Source organism: Melospiza georgiana, chromosome 1, assembly GCF_028018845.1.
Source record: "Melospiza georgiana isolate bMelGeo1 chromosome 1, bMelGeo1.pri, whole genome shotgun sequence".
Taxonomy (NCBI): Eukaryota; Metazoa; Chordata; class Aves; order Passeriformes; family Passerellidae; genus Melospiza; species Melospiza georgiana.
The window spans coordinates 29,290,185-29,311,451 of NC_080430.1; the positions used below are offsets into that span (position 1 = coordinate 29,290,185).

At 37.1% G+C, this 21,267-nt stretch overlaps 1 protein-coding gene across 8 annotated transcripts in view; it reads right to left on the reverse strand.

Annotated features, from left to right (window-relative positions):
* DGKB (diacylglycerol kinase beta) overlaps nt 1-21,267 on the reverse strand; it is a 377,398-nt gene that overhangs the window by 302,135 nt on the left and 53,996 nt on the right. Inside the window, exon 1 of one of the 8 annotated variants that reach the window (XM_058024184.1) lies at nt 10,859-10,876. The exons of the other annotated variants lie outside the window; for them this stretch is intronic. The gene's annotated coding sequence lies outside the window, so the exon portion shown is untranslated. Of the gene's footprint in view, nt 1-10,858; nt 10,877-21,267 lie in introns of those variants that run through there. 8 annotated transcript variants of the gene reach the window in all.

The window sequence follows — 21,267 nt, forward strand, 5'->3', positions numbered from 1 at the left end:
CTTTGAAGAATACAATACAGGATACAGTTAAAAGACATACAACGTCAGGTAGGAACTTTCCAGCAATCCTCTAAGAGTTCAACCTATTCTGGGCAACTCAGATTTGTGCATACATTTTGTTAATATACACTTAGGCAAGCTTCACAGCCCTCTCAGCCAGACACAAAGCAGGCCTTACAAATAAGAGAAACTAGAAACATGACATTAACAAACCATTTATTTAATCACAAAAAGAATTAGAAAAAAAATCTTCCTCCTCTAGCCACTGACTATAATAAGTCTTAGAACTTCACTCTCCTTTTTATAACATGTTTTCCTTTATGGATTTGAGAGTTTATTAAGTGTTCTGTCAGGATTCCTACCAGGCCACATATCCAAACTAGGAAGCAAAGCTTTGTTAAAAACTATACAAATCAAATTACTTAGCATTCAGCCAACATTGCTAACCCACTTAGATTTCCAGGAATTCCCCATGCCACCAAAATCCTCAGCTGTTCTTCAGAAGCCTGGCTGACAAAAGAAAAATTAATATATGATGGAGGAAAAAAACCACAGAGGCAAATTCCCCATATGCCAACCTCACGACTCAATCTCATTCCACCTCATCCAGTCCTCCCCGTAAGGTAAGATGAGTTTTCGGAGAGCATTCAGGGCAAAATAAATTACATTAGTCCCACAAAACTGATCAACAACAACAATTTCAGCTTCGAACTTCGGCCATGGAGACACGTCCAGGTTCTCAACCAACCCAACACAACTCCCTGAAAGGCAAGAGAGCTTCCTCGCAGGTCCAACCTCACTGCCGTGTGAGAAAGCACAACACTCATCTTAATGCATGCCTTAAGGGACTGATTTCTGTTTGCCATAACAGGAACACTTAGAACGGCCTAGAAACGGGCTCGTGGACTTGCTCAGCCATGCTCTGCTTTCCACCTGCCCTTCCACAATGTGCACCCCACACACCAGTCCAACAGCTGCCAGTTACTCCGTGAAGGGGCACAGGGTGAAGCTATAGCAAGTTTCCTTCCACAGAAACTCCAGCTTTCCATAACAGAACTGATTAATGATTTTTGCCTGAAACATAGGAATAAATAACACAGAATATTTTATACCCTACTTGCTATGGAGGCTGCAGCAATTATGCCTATCAAGAACTCTTCTGTACAGAATGTGCTTGGTATTTCCTTCAGTGGGGGTCCTACATTTTCACCATGGTTAGTTAGATCCTGTGATTTTCAGTGTGGGTGACATAATGGGTTTTCCAGAGAAGTTTACATGTCAGGTAACACACGTGTATGCCTGAAAATTTCCTCTGTTCTTCCAAAAAACATGTTAACAGTGATTAATTTCTTGCCTGGAAATTTAGGTATTATGTACAGGTATACAAGACATATGTAAGCGTTCCTGCAATTGATTTTATACTTTGTAGAGAACAATGTCTCTGCTGTCAGAAATACTCCAAATTTTCATGGTTTAAAGTTAAGTATGAAGAGCCTGATGGGCAAGAAATTCTACCAAAATATCTGCTAATCACCATTCTGGTTTCTTTACTTTCAAATACAGAAGTAACATAATTACTTATAATTGCTGCCGGATTAATGGCATGAAAGAAAAAAATGAAGCCACATAACAAAACACAACAGTTTTTTCCTACATATATTGCATATTTTACATAAAAACATCCCTTGTTTTTGCACTGAATTTAGTATAGAGTCTTTTTAGTGGTACACTTTTTTTTCTTCAATTTAGTAAGAGATGTTTACTGATGTAAATTAATACAATTCTGAAATATAAACTACAAACATTGACACACTGAAATCAGTGATCGTTTCTGTACCAAGCTGAAAACCTCTTCCTTTAAAGAAGTGACCAGCACAACTCAAAAGCACATTTGTTCTATTGACTACTTTATTCCCAGGTGTACTAGTCTGGGACATGTAAAGGCATCCATTTAAATTTTAATACAAAAGATATGGACTGTATTCCTCAGAGAAGCAATTACTCAAATTCTCTTTCTTGAATTATTTATATGGAATATATCAGTAAACACTAAGAAGACATGCAGCACAAACCCTATTGTGCCATGCTAAGCAGAATGCTTGAATCTTTGTGAAAACATTTCACCAATACTACAGTTTGTGAGAGGGAAAAATTATTAGCAACAAAAATGGAGCACTGATAAAAACCAATCAGAATGACAGATGGCAACATCCCTGAGTACAGTTAGGACTCATTTAAGAGCAGTTTAATACTTGAAGCAAAGTTGTTAAGAAAAATGATGTTAAAAAAAGGGAGATACCAAAAGGAGAGTTTGGAATAAAACCCAAGAGAAACAAGTGATGCTCAGTACAACTGCTCACCTGAGAACCAATCAGCCTCTCCTGAGCAGCAATCAGCCAATTCCTCCCAGTTTATACCCTCAGCATGACATTCCAGGATATGGAATATCCCTCTGGCCAGCTGCCCTGGCCATGCTCCCTCCCTGCTCCTTGTGCAGCTCCTCACTGGCAGAGCATGGGAAACTGAAAAGTCCTTGACTTGGGGTGAGCACTACTTAGCAACAACTAAACACTCTGTTATCAGCATCATTCTCATAGTAAATCCAAAACACAGCTCTGCACCAGCTACTAAGTTTAAAACTAACCCTATCCTAGCCAAAACCAGGACACTCTCCATGTACCTTAACTTCATCATATGAATTCATTTACAGCAATTTCTGATTGATCTTAAATTTTGCAACTGTTAGGCTTGCTATTTCCAGGTTGTTACATTAATTACCTACCGAGTCAGAAGAACAATATTCAAATTTCTCAGCATTTCTTCAATTAAAGAAATATTGAAATAAACGAAACCTGAGGAGAATCTGGGACAAGGAAATACCACAACATACTTTTGCTGATTCATCAAAAGTATATAAAGTCTTTTTTCTTTCTTTAAATAATACAGTTGAATAAACTAAAAAAAAAAAACAAAAAAAAAAAAACAAACCCACACCACTGGAATTTATTTCATGCTTATGAAAGAAGTACTACATAATTCAAAAATCTCCTCCAAGTGAGAGTCATAGAACTGTTCCCAATGTTAAAAACGTCTCAGTAAAAATTTTACAACAACAGATTTAAAAAGCAAAAATTGGAAAAGAAAAGTTGAGGAGTCACTCATCCTTCGTAATATTTTATGACTAAACAAGAACATTTTTCCATAGGCTACTAAAATTTGAACCATTTTTTTATTACTAAATGATCACGTTGAATAATATTATGATTTTGTAAGTGACTAATTAAAAACATAATAAAACTAGGAGGGGTAAAAGAAAAAAAGAGAGAAAAAAAATTGACCCAGACAGAAGTACAAAATAAACTGTTCAGACAAAAAGATTTCTAGACAGCTGGTAGCATTTTGAAATTGGTGAATTTAAAAAAAACATACTATTTCAATATTAAAAGTTTTAAAAGAAGTCTGAATCACTAAAGCTTAGACTGATACTCTTTAATAAATAGAGAAAAGCAATCTGGAACAGAAAGCCCTGGATTTTATAGGTATATCTATGTAATCTATAATAAATTCTGTGGAACACAGCACATTAGGCTGTCCACTAGATAAATCTCTCTGATGAGAGGATGAATCAGTCTCTCAAACAATTCTTTCCACATCACCCACCACTACTTCTATAAATCCTCTGAAACTCCTCCAAAATCCTGGATTAGACATCCTGAGGCAGCCTCTGCCTTCCAAAGTCTGCATCTGCCATCTTGCCCAGGAAAGCCAGCTCCAGAAGTGCCTCCCTCGGTATGAGCTCTACACAGACCTCCCCACAACCAGCACCACAAGTATTTGAGGGCATATAAACAGAGCTTAAGGTCTTTGACTAATATCTGCCACACGTTCTTCCTCTTTTCTCTCTACCCTCTCATGGGGCGACCTCTAAATTCTGCCTAACAATTAACTTTTTAACTTTTGTTGTCAGTAAACTAAAGGGATTTTTTTTTTGGTTTAAATATTTGATTTAATTAATCTCTCCATATTTAGGTGCTCTAGGGGTGATTGCATTACAGGAGAGCAAAGCTGAAAAGGGTCTTTTTTAACTGGGAAAGAATTCCAATGATCCATAGTTTCCTGGGGCAGAAATTCCTATTTCATGCTTGGAAATAAGTCTTTGAAGAGATGTTCTTTAGTCTTGTGACAAAAATGTTCCACAGCACCAGAGGAAAAGATTTGTTAACTGTTGTCCTCATTTAAATGCTTTGTGTAATTTTAAAATAAACTGGGAACAGGGCAATGGAATTCCTCACCAAAAACTTGTGAAAATACGAACCTGATTTAATCAATAGGAAATCTGTACAGAGAACAGAGATAAGTTAGCAGGCAGGTTAAAGAATTTCATAGGAGAAGTTCATGCTAGGTTATTTTCTATTATGTGGCATGTTTATTTTTTCCCCTGGGGAGAGGGCTGCATGGAGAAGTTGATTAACTTATTGCAGTCCTGGGATATGAATAGCTGGCACTGTCACTCTCCACTGGGATAGCGTGGGGCCTTCTAGACAACTACAAATGGTTCTGTATGTCTTCATTAGCTTTACTATAAAAAAGTTCAGTGATAGTGAGATACCAAATGGGTTATCAAAGGACAGCTATCAAAAGTTGCCTACAAGGACACATATCTGCATCTAAAGTAAACAATGTGGTGGCAGCAGTATCTCAAAGTACAATTCCCTATTCACCCAGAAAACTCCTGACTCGTTCAAATTCAGCTCTAAGAGGACAATAACATCCAAGTTTGTGAAGGATCAATGAGCATTGCCATTTGCATGTTCCTAGAATTTGCTCTGACGACATGTCCATACTGACACTAGACGTGGCGATGCACAAGAGCATGAGTGAGGCATGAGTGAGAGCAGCTTTACTGAAACAAAGCAAGAAGGGAAAATCCAAGCTGGCTCAGCACCACAAGCATCAGAGCAGGCTCTGCACCTCTGCCTGACCTCTTGTGCACGCATCCAAGGGATGCACAAGTCCAGGCTGTCACAGGTCCTCAGTTCTCAATACCAGAAACCATCACTTAAAGGCAGCTTGGCCTCATCACATCCTTCTACAGCATAAAGACACCTTGAGTCTCTTTTTATATCCTCAATGTCTTCCCTGCAGTTCATATACTGCCATTGAGTAAACTGAGACAGAGACTGGCATTTGCAGAACTACACACTAAGATCTGGTCAGAGAGGGGAGTGCATTTTCTGACTGAGGGTCCTTCATTTGTTTGGCTGTTTGTCCATCCCACCCAGACAGACATACACATGTAGAGACTTTAACACATTGCTCCAACTTTCAGACAGGAAAACCCTACATCTTCATGGTTAACTGTTCTGATTTTTTTCAGAGGTGTATGAGAAAGCAACAGTGAAATTTATCTCCTCCATCTACTGACTTCAGTGTATTACTTATCTCAGAATCCTTTATAATTAAAAGTGACAATATTCCCACAGAATTTTTAACAAATAAAAACTGGTATCTGATTTCACTATTAATTGGCAAAGGTACATAATTAAAGTTTTATACAAAACTGTATAAAACAGTTTTATATACAAAACTGTTTTATACAAAACACAAAATTGTGTTCTTTTTCCATGATGTTCCGTTTTCAATATGAAAGCTTACTTTTGTTAATTTGAGTTTCTCGGTGCTTTTCCCATCTTAAAGGGAAGAAGAAAAAAAGTTGATCCTGTCTCCTTTTTCCTTTGGGAATCCTTTGTCAGAACTAGCTTACATTAGGCTTGCATTTTAAATATATTATTTCTCTTGAGAGTCTCTGCATTTCTGTTCTCTTTTTCTAGCATGTTTTTCTCTGGAATTCTACCTAATTATTTTCTCTCTTTAAGTGTGGCAATTAATTCCCCATAGATTCAGCTTGTGTTTTTACACAGCAGTCCTTGACACTGAAATCACTGGAACTGCATGTATGATTCTCTACAGATAGAAGAGTTGGAATGGCAGAAAGAAGTATTTTCTAATACATGAAGCTTTCAGAAAAAACCTTTGCTCGGGTCTCAGAACAGATGCAGGAAACTTCAAGCTAAGTGAAGGTTAAGATCAATTTTAACTTTTGGCACATTATTATATGGTTCAGAGAAAAGGGTAGCTGGTATCCTGTTGAGGTCTGGAACGTACACACACAGCCCTTCAGAATTTGGCTGGAGTTTTGCTTGCTCTGTCTATAGACTGCTAAATACATCCTGGGAGGACACTGGTGGGACTTTGCCCCTCCTGACATCTTGAGGGCAACAGCATAGCCTGTCTGCACCAGCCTGGGAAGACAAATGCCCAGTTTTGCTACATTCCACTTCCTTTTTCCTACAGGGTTGAGAAACTTGCGAACAACCTGCTTAGATGCAGTAATAAACCACACCTAAATAGCCCTGAAACGAGACACAGGATAAACACGTGGGAAGAATCTTTTTACTCCAGTGAGCCACTCCACTTAACAGTGCAGCTGTTGGATAAAAAAATCTGAACCTGCTCAGTAAGACTTTAGCTTGAAATGTGAAACAATTTCCCCTGACTTTGCTGAATGTTGATGCTTGTGTTTCCTCATCATCTGCAATTCCCCTGAGGACCCACACAATTTTGCCCAAGGGAGTTTTAATCCTATCCACAAATTGTAGTCAAGAGTCAAACAATTACTAAATATTCTTCATGCTGGAACACTTTTACAGTGCAAGTCTGCCTTTTTTTGCTATTACTGTATTTGCCACAAACTAAAAATCATCTATATGTTTACTTCTGAATCATAAACATCATCATGTAAACCATTAATCATATTTGCGCAATTCATTTTTAACAGAGTTTTAAAAAGCAAAACATAAATAATGTTTTATACATTTCCTTTTCTTTCAAAGTAAATAACTAAATACATCTACTGAGGAATTAAACATTTAGTCTATTTCGAATATATTTTTAAGCTTTACATCAAAACAGCTTATATATTAGTATATTATAACTAATGAAAAGCCAGAAATCAAAAAGGGTAATAAAGTGAGGAAAGTAGAATAAATACACAAACAGAAAAAGAAACTCAATGATTCATTGTTGTTTCTGTGCTTAAATTGTTGAAAAATTCCTTTTCAATGACAAGGAAAAAAGCATAATAAAATGGATGGCAACTGGATAACACTAGATTTGTGCTTCTATATGAGGAATAATTACATGATTAAATCTCTTGGATTCCACTCCCACACAGAACAGAAGTATCAGGTAAGAGCACTACCATTCCTGGTAATACTAACTAGAGATGTACTGCCTCCATGAATTTATATTATTAACTTGAATAGAAGCAGCACTAATTGTAAACAATTGCAAACCTGTATCTATTGCACTATTTCTATCTATTTCTGCCATCAACCTGCAATCACTTCTGCTGGTTTTGTTGATTTCTCAGCCAAAACACTGGGATGAATGTACCACAACTGGTGCGTTGCAAGTCAGGTGTTCAAGTCCTTCTTAGTTGTTTCCCTTGCTTCCAAATTTATGATCCTAAAACTTAACTTTTAGAACATACCTGTGTAACTACCTTAAGCCAACCGAAGGTCTACTCACTAAAACAAAGGTGTCTCAAACAGAAATGTTTAAGATTTGTTTTGCACTGAACACTAAAACAGTTTAGCAAATGATCCTGTAGAACTTCAATATGATCCTGAATATAGCAAAATTACACGCAATATTTATGCTCAGCTTTGTATTACTAAAGAGAAACTACCAAGAAAAAACTTGTAAATTATGAATAGGCACAAGCTTTTTAAGTCCCATTTCATCTCAAATTGGTTTTCAACCTCTTCACCTTACATTTGCTTTGTATAGCTCAGTATGTACTTCACAACTATTGTAACAGTTCTTCCATCTACTCCTACAAAGTTATCACTAAAGGTCTAAATTCTTTATGAGAAGGTTGCATATGAAATATTTATATTACAGAGCTTGAATTCCATTGAAATCTTGCAAGACAGGAATATAAAAACAATTTTTTTAAAAAGCAGATTTTTTAGGGATTAAGAAATCTTCTCTTTTCTACCTTTCTGATTCGATCCGTGGAAGTTTTCAAACAAAGAAATTTTCCAAAGTTCCTTGTGCTGTCTACTCTTACCAACAGGCATGTAAAACTCACTGCCATCAACTGGAGAATGTGTGAACTTTAAAAACACGTTCATAGAAATCAGAGTCACAGAATGGTTTGGGTTGGAAGGGGCCCTAAAGATCATCCAGTTCCAACACCCCTGGCAAGGGCAGGGACACCTTTCACTAGACCAGGTTTCACAGAGCCCCATCCAACCTGCCCTTGAACACCCCCAGAGATGGAGCATCCACAACTTGTCTGGGCAGCCTCCAGAGCCACACCAGTTCCAGTGCCTCACCAGCCTCACAGTGAAGAATATCTGTTTATTAAGTGATTTGTTATTTATGAGTCATTCTATTCACATGCCCTGTATTGAAATATAAACAATTGAATCCTTCTACATATGAAATAAGCCTAAGAGAGTTTGCTCTACTTATACCCTCTTTGTATCACAAGAATATCACAGCTATGTTATCTGTAAGTCACTCAGTTTACTAATATCATCCCATTTTGGTACAGCTCAAGTCACTAAAAAAAAAAGAAAGAGAAAAATATTCTATTTAAATTTGCTATTTAAAAATCAATTCATAAGAAGTTCTTTTTCCAAAGGCTGTATTTTGAATGATAAAGTTATATTTCCTCACGAAACAGAAGTTTTATCTTCTGAGAACCTTCACCAAAGATCATCTAAAGCCTCATAAATTCTCCATTCTCAAAAATATAGGATACACTTGCTTATATGTTCCAATGCACATTTACAGAACCGATTTTGCTGTACCCAAGTAACTTTTATAATTAAGAGGTCTTGCTTATACTTGCAGTAAATTAAGACATTAAGACTGTTTTCTCATTTGAGGCATGCCATGTAACATGGGGTGTTTCACCCAAAAAAAAATTACTACCAGCTGCAAGAAGAAAAAGCAAACAAATAAAAAGCACCACCAAGAAAGGCGATCCACTCTCAGGTGATCCATACAAATCTGTGATTCAGAATTTGAGGTACTATTGTTTACACTTAGCTGCTTAGACTGTAGACAGAAATCCCAGAGTTAAAATGAACTGGGCAAGTGGAATTATGCAGCCTGGGGAACCTATTCCTTTTTTGACCCAAACTACAGCATCTGCACTCTGACATCCAGGGCCCAAACACACTTCGTTTTTCTGCTCATTCTTTACAACCTGGATAGACCAATGGAACAGATGAAAAATGTCAAGGAATAACAACAACATAATTAGAAGTTTTGTGCTTGCATTATCAAAGCAGAAACTGAGATAAGATTTACTCACTGGAGGGGAGAAATGACATCCAGGGGGACTTTGAAAGGCTTATGTGGTGAGTCCATGCAAACCTCATAAAATTCAACCAGACCAAGTACAAGGTCCCAAAGCCAGGTCAGGGCAGTTCCAAGCACAAATACAGGCTGGGCAGAGAATGGATTGAGAGCAGCCATGGGGAGAAAGACCTGGGATACCCAAGGACAAGCAGCACAACATGACCCAACAAAGTGCACCTGCAGCCCAGAAAGCCAACTGTATCCTGGGCTGCATCCAAAGCAGCGTGGCCAGCATGGCAAGGGAGGAGATTCTGCCCCTGCTGTGCCACATCCTGATCTGAACCCCCAAAAATGCACATGGACCTGCTGGAGTGAGTCCAGAAAATGGACACTAAGATTATCAGAGGGCTGAAGCCCCTCCCCTGTGAAGACAGGGAAAGTTGGGGTTGTTGGGTAAAGAAGGCTCCAGGGAAACCATGCAGCAGCATTTCAGTAACTAAAGGGGTCCTACAAGAAAGATGAGTTTTTACAAGTGCAGGTAGCGATAGGGGAACCTTAAACTGACAGAGGGGGGTTTAGGTTAGATATTGGAAAGAAATTTCTCCCAGCGTGAGTGGTGAAGCACTGGAACATGTTGCCCAGAGAGGTGATGGATGCCTCATTCCTAGAAAAATTCAGGGTCAGGTCGGATTGGGTTTGAGCAACTTGGTCTGGTGGAAGGTGTCCTTAACAATGGCTGGGGAGCTGGGGGTTGGGGGTTTGAAACTACATGGCCTATAAGATCCATTCCAACCCAAACCATTGTAGGATTCTGTGACTATAGCACAAACAGAACAATGGTACAGACCAACTTTTTTTTAAGAGCTAAGAATAGAAAATAAAAAAAAGGAGAGAAATACTCCAATTTACAGAAATGAAGTTAAGAACTGAAATTTCTAAAATTTTGCTTTTTAACACATTACTAGATCTCAGCTGGCATTACTTATTGAATTTCAAAGTCACTAGGAACACTGAATGAAGCATTTGTTCTTAAATAATTTGCTTGCTATCACAAAGGAAGCAAGTATGGAAAAGTCAGGAACTGAACTGAGATTTCTAACTGAATATATTTAAACACATACATCATGCCAGTTTATGCAATAGAACAGTCGTACTTCTTAACAGACTTATTTTTGTCTATCATACCAAGTTGGAACTGGTAAATTTAAGTCTAAATGCATAAAAAATGTATTTAATAACTTAAATAGAGCTGTAGATTATAAAAATTATCATGGATATTTAATTAACCAAGCCTCAGAATTTTAATTAAAATTCCCTGTCTCTCACGTACAGTTAGCTTTAGTTAATACACCATTAATTAACACATGAAGTAGTTCAATGGAGGTAGATACTTATGATGAAACCTTGTCATTTACAGATTTAACTACATATACACAACAATAGCACCACTCCAAGAAATCTGGGGCTCTTTTTAGATTACTTGAGGTTTATACTGTGGTTTGCTTCAGGGTCCTGGCTTTGCAGTCACCCATGCTGGGCCCCTGGTTAGAAAACGTCACAGCTCCCATCCAGGTCCAGCAGCTCCATCCCTTAGAGCAAAATGGGGCTGGGGGAGGTGCCCAGGGCTGAGCCTGCACCCCAAGGACCAGAAACTCTCCCAATGTATCCACTCGTTCATCCCAGTAAAAGCACCCTAAAGAAAAGGAAGATGGAGATTCTGAACAATGTGCCAAAACCAAATACAGAAATACAGATCACTCTGTTTTGAATCTCAACTGCTGTGCTCTGTTCCCTGCGAGGGAAGAATAGGTTTGTACCTGAAGAAGAGTAAACAGAAATTATGAAAGCTGTTGATGCTTGGAATACAGAACTGCAAAACCCAAATCCTCTGCTTTTGGAAGCAAAGGAGTACTCAGTGTATTCATCCTTTTTCAGATTTTGGCCTTCTTAGATACACAAAACAAAAGATTATTCAAGAGATTACTACAGATGTCTAATGTTTGCTAGCAGTTTCCAGTTCTCAAGGTTCCCAGGCACAAACTGCATCACTAGGTTTAGCTTACATTTCCTAAATTGGCACAACTAAAATAAGAAAGTTATTTCTTCTGGCATGTTAGAAGAATTAAAAACATTGATTTAGTATACCTAAAAATTCACTGTAAAATAGACTGTTGTAAATACATATACATCATATGTTTATGCTTCCTATTTTCACTTTTATTCAAGGTAACTTTATTGAACATAACTGTTATCCTGACATTGTTAGTGTTTAGAAACCTACCTATGATACAGGTGAAATTATGAAAATAAGTATTTCTATATAGACACATCAGAATATTCTGATCAAAATAAGTATAATTTTGTGTACTTTTGCATATTTCATCCCTACTTTAATTATTCAAAAAATTTATCTAGCCTTTTTAATAACAAGTATCAAAAATACAAGCAGCAGATCTCCTTTGTAGCAGTTGCTTAATTAATTACTAAATCCAAGCACAGATAGTAGTTGAGGTAAATCCACTGATTATTTTTGAATCAGAAAGATTATTCTATAGTATTGCTATTTTGTTGTTATGCAGTATTTCTTTGCTTTATGGCCTTAAAATCTATACATATGGAATAAAATGTTCCAGTAAACTGTATTAACAAAAAATGTATTCTTGTTTTGCCAAAAATTCTAGGGGAGAAAGATCAAACACGTCTTCTTGACAGTCACAATTTCAGATAATACTATATTTACTGATGTTTAAAATTTTGGTTGTACTAAATATTCCTGAATGCTCAGAGCAGTTACTGTACTAGCATTTTCAAAATATTCCAAAAGCCCCAAAACATTTTACTGAAAATAGCAGGCTTGCTTGCTTGGCAGAGTTATGCATACTTTTCAGATCTATCAAATGTTGCAAAAACACATCTTCTCTTTTATGGGACATCACGATTGCTCCATTTGTGGTAAATTTGCCCTGAGACAAAGAATTTTCCAAAGAAAATTGCATTACAATGGTCCACATCATGCCATCTGTTTTAAAAACTCTCCAGTGACTTCTGTGGAGGATAGTCTTAAAAAATAAATGGAACATGTCCCAAAATACTTTTTCTACCTAGCTTAAATACTTTTCATGAAAAATATTCTGAAAAATTTAGAAAGCTGCAACATTACCACTAAGTTATGCCCTTAATATTCATCGATTCCCAAATGGCTGAGAAGGGTTCATGGACTGACTGTAACATAAGGGAAAGAGCTCCGTGGCTGCAGAGCGGGAATGATCCCCACGATGCAGGGCAGCATGGGAGCCCCAGCTTCCCCAGGAGATGAGTCCTGCTGCTTCCCTTCCCTTCCCTTCCCTTCCCTTCCCTTCCCTTCCCTTCCCTTCCCTTCCCTTCCCTTCCCTTCCCTTCCCTTCCCTTCCCTTCCCTTCCCTTCCCTTCCCTTCCCTTCCCTTCCCTTCCCTTCCCTTCCCCCCGCTGAGATGCTGTGGCAGCAGCATCACAGCAGCATTCATGTCACAAAAAGAAAGCAGCCCAGGAGCCACAGTCCTGGAGACGCACAAAGGCCACGAGCAAAGAGTTTGGGATCTGACAGTCTAACACCACCCCACATTTCACCAGTGCCATCTTAGTTCTTACACAAGAGACACAGCAAACAGTGCAGATGACACAGCCACACAAAGGCCCATGGACTGGGGGAAGAGTGGGAAAATCATTGTAGCCTGTGTCAATACTGTGAACAAATTTCACCATGCCAAATACCTTAAATGCACTTCACCTGCTCTACAGAACATCAAGAAAGGAAAACATATTGTCACCTCTTGTTATTGTTTACTCTCTTTTAAGACTATTTCTCTGACACAAAGTGCAACTATAAATTTTAATGCTGCAAGAAGACTATGACTTTGCTTCTTTGGTTACTTTTGAAAATGAGATCTCTGTAGAACACCAAAGTATGCACAAAGTTCAGATTTCTGATTATATAAACAAATGCTTCATATAAAGAATCATACTATCCTTATTTACACTGCACCAGATCTGTTACTTTGTAACAGATACACAGAGGAACATGCCCAGAAATTCCCTGATGAAGTCATCTAAAACCCCTTTCAAAAGAACAATAACCTTCTGCATCAGTACAGCTTCATGTTATCTCATGTCTCATTTACAAAAAGAACAAAAGTTCCTATGAACTTCATTAAATGGCTGTTATCTAATAATTCCAATCTTTTCATAGCACAGCCAATGTTCTTAGATTATCAGTAGTTGTTAGGCAAATTTTATAGATATAAATAGTAATTCTAAAATACCCCACATGTATATTGAATCTACCTCCCATCCTCCTAGCTTTGTAACACCACTTCACAGGGATGATCTGGGTTTGGGACTGGCCTGGTTTACTTTTTTTTGAATATGAATGATGTAAGGCAGCATTTCTTTTTCATATTTAGAATGGCTTTAGTCATGCAGATGATGTGCCTGTCAAAATATGTCCAAACGGGGATACTAGCAATTAAAATAAAAGACATGCAATACATAATAAAAAATTTCAAACAACTTCATATGAAATCCCAGTAATTGCAACATCAACATGAAGACACATCTTTCCTTCCCTTGCCAAAGAACCTTTTATCCCCTTGACACCTTCCAGACATGAGAGCCTCTAATTTATCCTTGATACCACTATGCTTCTTTCCTCTGAGCATCACTTCACATCTCTCTAACTGGATGCTGCTCCCTCACCACAATAGTTTGTTTGCTCCTCTTGGGCTCTGGAATTCCCTAGGGATTGAGTTTATGCCCTCAAGGATTCCTTGCTCTACCCATTCCAAAGCCACATGGCCTCACACACAGCAGTCCTGGCTCCTTTCACCCTTCAGGAGGAGTGTGACCTTCTTGAATATTCCTCCTTCTGTTCTTGCATTCTTGTGATTCAAGAGGAACCACCAGTAGATGCAGTGCTCCTTCTCTGATGAGCAAGGCGTGATCACCACAATTCCACTCAGGTCAACAGGCTTTTGAAAAACCCAATAGCATTTCCAGAGTATCTCCCAAACACACAACCATTTATCACTGGGTTTTAACCCATCAAGAAAGTGGCTCTAAACATCTCTCTCACACATACACACACAAAAGTAGGGGAAAAAAATGACAGAATATATTTGATTGTGTCTGATTCTTTGTGCAAACTTTTACTTCTGCTTTGCTCTGGCAGCCAATCTGTTTTCTTCTCTCACAACCACCCTTAGCAGTAGCCCTTTGGGTGTCTAAAAAGCAACCCTCAGAGTGCAATGCATACAAATAATGCAGTCCATTCCTTCATTTGAAAAGAAAAGACTCATTCAACTCTAAGCATCTTTGCCTACGAGCTGCTCACTTTTACACACTGCTAAATTTTAGCCACAGCACTCAGTAAATAGGAAAGGAGAATGACTCTTCACATATCACTAACTGCTGTAATCATCCCAAGTAAAGAAATAAATATTTTGCTATGGAAATAAAGCTGATCCACACTGAAGGAAAATGTAAATCAATGTGGCAGTGTCTTATGAGACAATCTAGGCAGTGACTGTCCACCGGTAAAAGGATACCAGCAAACTCACTATCCCCTGTATCAAGTCTGTACAAATCAAAGTAGATGTAGAAATTTTAAAATTACAGTTAGGTCAAACACATAAAAGCATTCTCAAGTTTTACTGGAATTCCATTTCTGAAGAGCGGGGTGGCGGGGGAAGCTCTCACCTACTCTGCACGGCAATAATTATTCAGGAAAAAAATATTGTACTCTTTTCATTTTTACTCCTTCGTTTCCTAAACATGCCAGCTTCCCCCAGTCTTGTGACAAACACACACTCACAGCCAAATAAACTAACCTCATCAAAACCAAAAAACCATGAAAGAAACAAAAAACAACACATGCACATTATAAAACAAACAAACTAAAAAAAAAAAACAAAACCTCACAAAACAAAAACCACCAAAAAACCCCACAAAACAGCTGACATGAAGATAGAAATCCAGTTTCTCTCTGCTGTAGTTGCCTCCATCACAGTCATAACTAGCAGTACCTTATCACCATTTGAAGGGACCCCAAGCAGGTCCCACTTTCACAGTTCCTAATCTCCCAAGTGCATTATCAACATCCAGTGGAAAAGAAACACAGGAACAGCTCAAGGACATGGAAATGGAGGAGACAGCAGCAGAGATGTAGAAACCAGGGCTGTAGGGGCCGTCAGAGGAGGTAAGATGCACTACAAGACAGACACAGTTACAACTTTCTTCAGCTGCTCTTCTGGTGGTCTGTTTGAGGAAATGTCACAAGTATTTCTTACAAAATATTATAAAAAAGAAGGGACAATAAGGGAAGGTGAATAAGCTCAACTCTGAGCTGAGCTCATCTGATGCAAATTTCACTGACTCTTTGATTCTATGGTGTAGGAAAAGGCTTGCACATAGAGACTGGGATTTTAAAGACCTAGTTCTATGTATGACTGAATATGTACGTTAATGCAGCATGAGAACTATATAATTGTTACTAAAGAATTCTCTAGATTATATTGGTATGTTTTTTCATATTTCTAAGACTGTTGCCACCATAGCATCTATACAACAGAAAAAACCTATCATATGATGCACAGCTAATTAGCAATGTAGAGCAGTCTACCGAAACAACAGTGGTCTAGGACAGAGGGCTGTATCTGAGACAGATAACTGAAATTTTAGTTCTCTAAGAATTAATGTATATATTTTACAAATTTCTAGAAAACAGAATTGTAAGCAGTTTCAATATAGCAAGGTCAAGACAAACAGAAGAATAATTAAAAAGTTCTAGCTCCAGAGGCAGGTAATCTAACTCCCTCAAGGTACGAGCATGTTAGAAGCTATCTGCATTTGCCTTCAATGCATCTGCTGCAAGGGAAATGACACAAATACAGCTTAGAGAAAACACACAGAAAATAAACTCACAACACCAAAGGTCACACCTCAATAGTAAGAATTATGGTGCACTGATTTTAAACTATACATCCTTTTTTCATCAAAATTTTAGAAGTTTTTAATCAAAACTTGCACATATCTCAGTATATTTAGAATAAGTAAACTTTAAAAGGAGTAGGAACAGGCATCTGACAGCATCAGTCTTCCTCATTTACCATTGGCTTGCTTTATCATATTTATCCTCTTAAGTTCAGATCCACAGACTAATACAGTCATCTGACAGCATTCGGTATTCATTAATTTTACTAGTCCAGAAACTTTTCAATAGGTTTTACTAAGACATATCTTCCTGAGCTCAAATTGCCTTGATTTCTTTGTAATGCAATTTTTTTTACTGTACACCTAACAAGAGGCACAGGTCTATCTCATTACTTCAGACTATGAACTACCAGACAATATTTCTTTTAGATTTAGATAACATGTCATAGAACTGCAACTTTTACTAAAAGGATTAAAAAATGATGTCATTCCAAGCTATATACTTTAGAAGCATTATTATTTACAAGCATTATAAATAATGATGAGTAGTTCATACAGAATAATTTGTGTGAAATATATTGTTTTCAATTAAGTGTGATCATCAAATTCACAGAAGTACAATCCTTGGAAACAGCCTCCCAGTGTGAACAGTCACACTTAAAAATTAAGATGTGATGTTGTTTACACCTTCTTTGGTATTTAAAATATGACACCTTAAAAAATTATGACAGTAACAGCTTTGCTTAAGTATCTTCATAGATGAGCACACAAAGCAGACAGACTCAATATTAGATTTTATTCTAAACTAAAATTATCTGAGGATTTGGTCCTCTCTTCTTGTAACATTATTTTTTAATGACCTAGTCTTGTATTATAAATCTTAGGTTATGTTTTAGACTTCATAGAGACATTCTATGGCTTCTGATAAGGGTGTGCAAAACTGAGGCTCAGTGAACCCCAATCTGCATGAGGCATCTAATGACATGTTTCCTCAGCTGTAAATGACCAGGCAAAATGCTCCATGTGACCAATGCCAACTCCACGTTCCCACTGCTATATAAAAAGAGGATGACCATGGTGATGTTGATTTTTGAAAAAATAATCACAGAAATATTGCAATATAATGCCAAATATTTAGTAGTAATGCATACACACATAGCCCCAGTTACAGAGCTGATTTCTGTTGGGCATATGAGAGAAATAAAAACATTTATCTTGTACTGGGCTTCATTCAGCTCTAATGTGACCCCAGCCAGGGTTAATCACTTGGGTCAGAACTGTTTTCTAGCTACCACTTCAAAGTGCAATTCCTGTAAGTAACTAAACTGTCAGATGGATTCTGACAGCTACAAATTTAATAACATTCATAACTGCAATGAATATTTGCTGCCATATTCAGCATGTAGTCAATAGAAATTTATATAGAAGGCATGCACACTTATATAAATACACCCATGTTCTAAACTAACAAAGTCCAAGTATTTATGGACTAGGCAGCAGAATATTTTGTATTATATTAAGATTAGAAGATTGGAAAACACAGAAAAGCAAAAAAAAGTAAACTTCCAAAAATATTTTTAAAATATTTTTGGTTTTAATAATTCTTTAAATGAGTAAATTTATGCAAGATGTGTGACACATTATATTGTTGCATAGGGTATATTTTAAAAAAAATTTAAGTTCACCATGTATTATTCACAAAGAAAAACAGCCCTTTTCCAATGGATTTATTCTAGTTTTTATTATAGCCGTACCAATAAAATATTTAACACAGGCACAAAAACGTTTTTAAGGGTAGGTACAGGAAAAGATTTAGAGAGTTGACACAGAATTTAGGTATCATATAGGTACTAAATCCTCTAATAGTCTGATTGTCCTTTCTCTTGCTTGCTAATGCTGTCCTCCACTTCCCACTGGAATAGATTTATATACCTCAGCATTGACAAATCTAAAGTAATATACATTAAAAAAATCGTAGCAATACACTTAAAGTGATGACCAGTGAGCTCATCACTGATGAATTACCACTCAGAAACATAATAAAAATTTGAATTATAATCAGAAAAGATCAGCTCAGTGCCTGACAGCATTCAAAAATAAAAAGATTCAGAAAAAAATTCAGATTAAAACAACATGTTTCATTGTATAGATCCCTGGTATACTTGCATTCTCAATAACATGCAGAGCTTTTTTGGATTTTCCAACTGATTACAGCAGAACTGGAAAAAGAGGACAAAAAAAGAGGGAACATAAAAAATAAGAGCACACTAGAATTCTTCCATCTTCAAAATGAAACAGGCCTATCTCCGATAGCTGTAAAATAATAAATGTGTAGAGAGTGTTGGAACCTGAAGGAACACTCTGGACATCCTCAGCCTATTCTTCTATTCTTTTCTTGATAATCACTGGGGACATCATGCTAGTCCAGACAGACTTTCATCCAGTAAAGCTATCCTTGTGCTTTTAAGAAGGATGAAGAACGATCCCTTTCCCCTGCCCCACTAATAGTACCTTGATAAGGATATATATAAACCACAGTGAACTTTCAGCACTGAAAGTGTGCTGAAAAAATACCAACAAAAACCCAAGCAAATTATCCCCCACCTCCCCCAAACAAACAAACAAAACCAGACAAACTGATGAAGAGAAATTCTTTTTCTCTGGAAAAAATAACCAAATGCTATGTTTACCACACTATGTAATGTGGGTGTTCACTTGCAACATACACAACACATACCTCCCACAAAAACAGAGAAACAGCCATACAAAGTATTTTACTGGCAACATATAGTTTCCAAAAAATATCTAAATAATAACCAATGAAAACATCCCTTTTAGTTTTAATTGTGCTTGCCATCATTTATAGAATCCAACTTCAACTATATTGAGGAATGTAACTGCATTATAAACTCTTCAGAAGAATCCATCTACAATACACAAGATTCTTCTCCATGATAAACTTAATGATCATATGTAAGGTCTTCATCATGCTATTTACAACCATTTTAAGGTGTTTAATAGTATTATGAGGCTTTTAAAGTATTAAGTTAGAATGGTTATGCAGTCATGAACTAACTTTCCCTCTTCTGCTATTCTCTTAGGCTATCTTAAAAAAATATTCAGTGGAGTAAGTGTTAAATCTGAAGAATCAATGACAACATTGTTGCAGACAAGGTAAGACTCAGTATTGTCTTCTTTTCTTCAATACCCACAGGTTGAAAATCACTGCCACAGTTGTTCTGCCTTCAGCTGCTTGATTTTTTAACAGTTTAAAATCTCTCCAAACTTAGTGCCTTGCACAAGGAACTTTCCTTTAAACAGCCACACTATTTCTTGCACATCCCTAAAACATTTAAATGGCTGTAGAACACTCTGGTTTAAGGTGTTTGAGACATTCAGGTTATATAAAGAAAGTAAACACACAGGTTAAATGCATCTCTGTGCACTGTCCACATGTCCCTCAAACATAGAGCTGGATGAAAATAAATTTTGATATTAACATGCAAAATTATCTAAACATGTGATTCATGTTCATTTGTTATTATGAAGCATAGTTATGAAGATACATGTTGTTATGAAAAGCACAAGGCTCAGAAACAAGATCTCATACTGGAATATGGGCATCAAGCTCCCTGAAGAGGAACAGCATTTCATTCCTTCATGGGTTAATAATTTGCTCTCCACTTAAAAGAGATGGCACCTGCTCTGTCAAACACATATTTGCATTTCCAAAGAACGAGAGCAGCAAACAAGACCAGGGGAGGAGTAATGAAACTTTTCCTGAATAAATTTAAAAACTCTATATGGGGAAGGGATGAAGCATTTGAATCTGAATGAAAACTGCAGAACGTGACAAGAAATATGTACAAGAATTGGAAAACCTTTCCTGCTTGTGATGCTCTCCAGCGAAAACTGGCCAAGAATGTAAATAATGCAAGACAAACTGGAGCTTGACCGAATAGCAAATCCAAAGAGTTGTAACTTGTCAGGATACACAGATTTTGATCTGATTTTAGTACAAATAAACAAAGCTGGAATGTCTAAGTTCTACGACTGCTGCCATTAAGTCCATGTTCCACAGTAGTTTATTTTGGATTTAGAAAATAATGCTTTTATTTAATTTTACTTTAAGATGGTAGATGAATTATGGATGAATTACAGAAGCTCTCAAGGTTTCTAGATGATGAAAGCATTCCTCCACCCCCATAGGAGTCATTATCCTTTTAGTCAGGGTCCTGGACTAATCATGCAGAACTCACTGTCTCCATACATCATCCCATTAGGGTACTGAAAGGGTCATCTCTTCCTTTAGATGGGCAACACTTTGAGTCACAAATGTAAGATCCAAAATGAAAAAGCTTCATGGAGTGACCACAGTTATCAGGCATGTGCCCTGAACTGAGATAAGGTCAGAGGGAATAAGGCCTAAACCCTGAAGGAGTGCTCTTAAAAGTATACAATCTTTCCTATAGCTCACATATTCTTATTAGTTTCCTTTGCAGTTACCTGCCTGTTAAACTCCACTGAAATATGACTGTTAGCCATAAAACTAAGATTCTACAAATTCTTCTGTCATTGACAGATGACCTACCTTAACTTTATCAGCTCATCAGACCGAAACAAGAACACAAAAATTCTTAGAAGAGACTTGAACAAGCTCTTGTTCACTGAACAGGCAACTAGATATAAGTACTGGAGCATCATCAAGACTCTTTCTCAACACCAAACGAGATATGTAAAAATCACCACCCTGGTGTTCTGTGCAATACAGGGTAGAAAAATATATTGAACACTCATACAAGCTGGTTTTGTAGTTTCTGGGTGAATATTTATAGGAAAAAGTCTGAGACAAAACATAAAGCTTTTCTACGAGGAACTATTTTGAATTTACAAAGGCAAAACATTTCACAACTGAATATGATATTT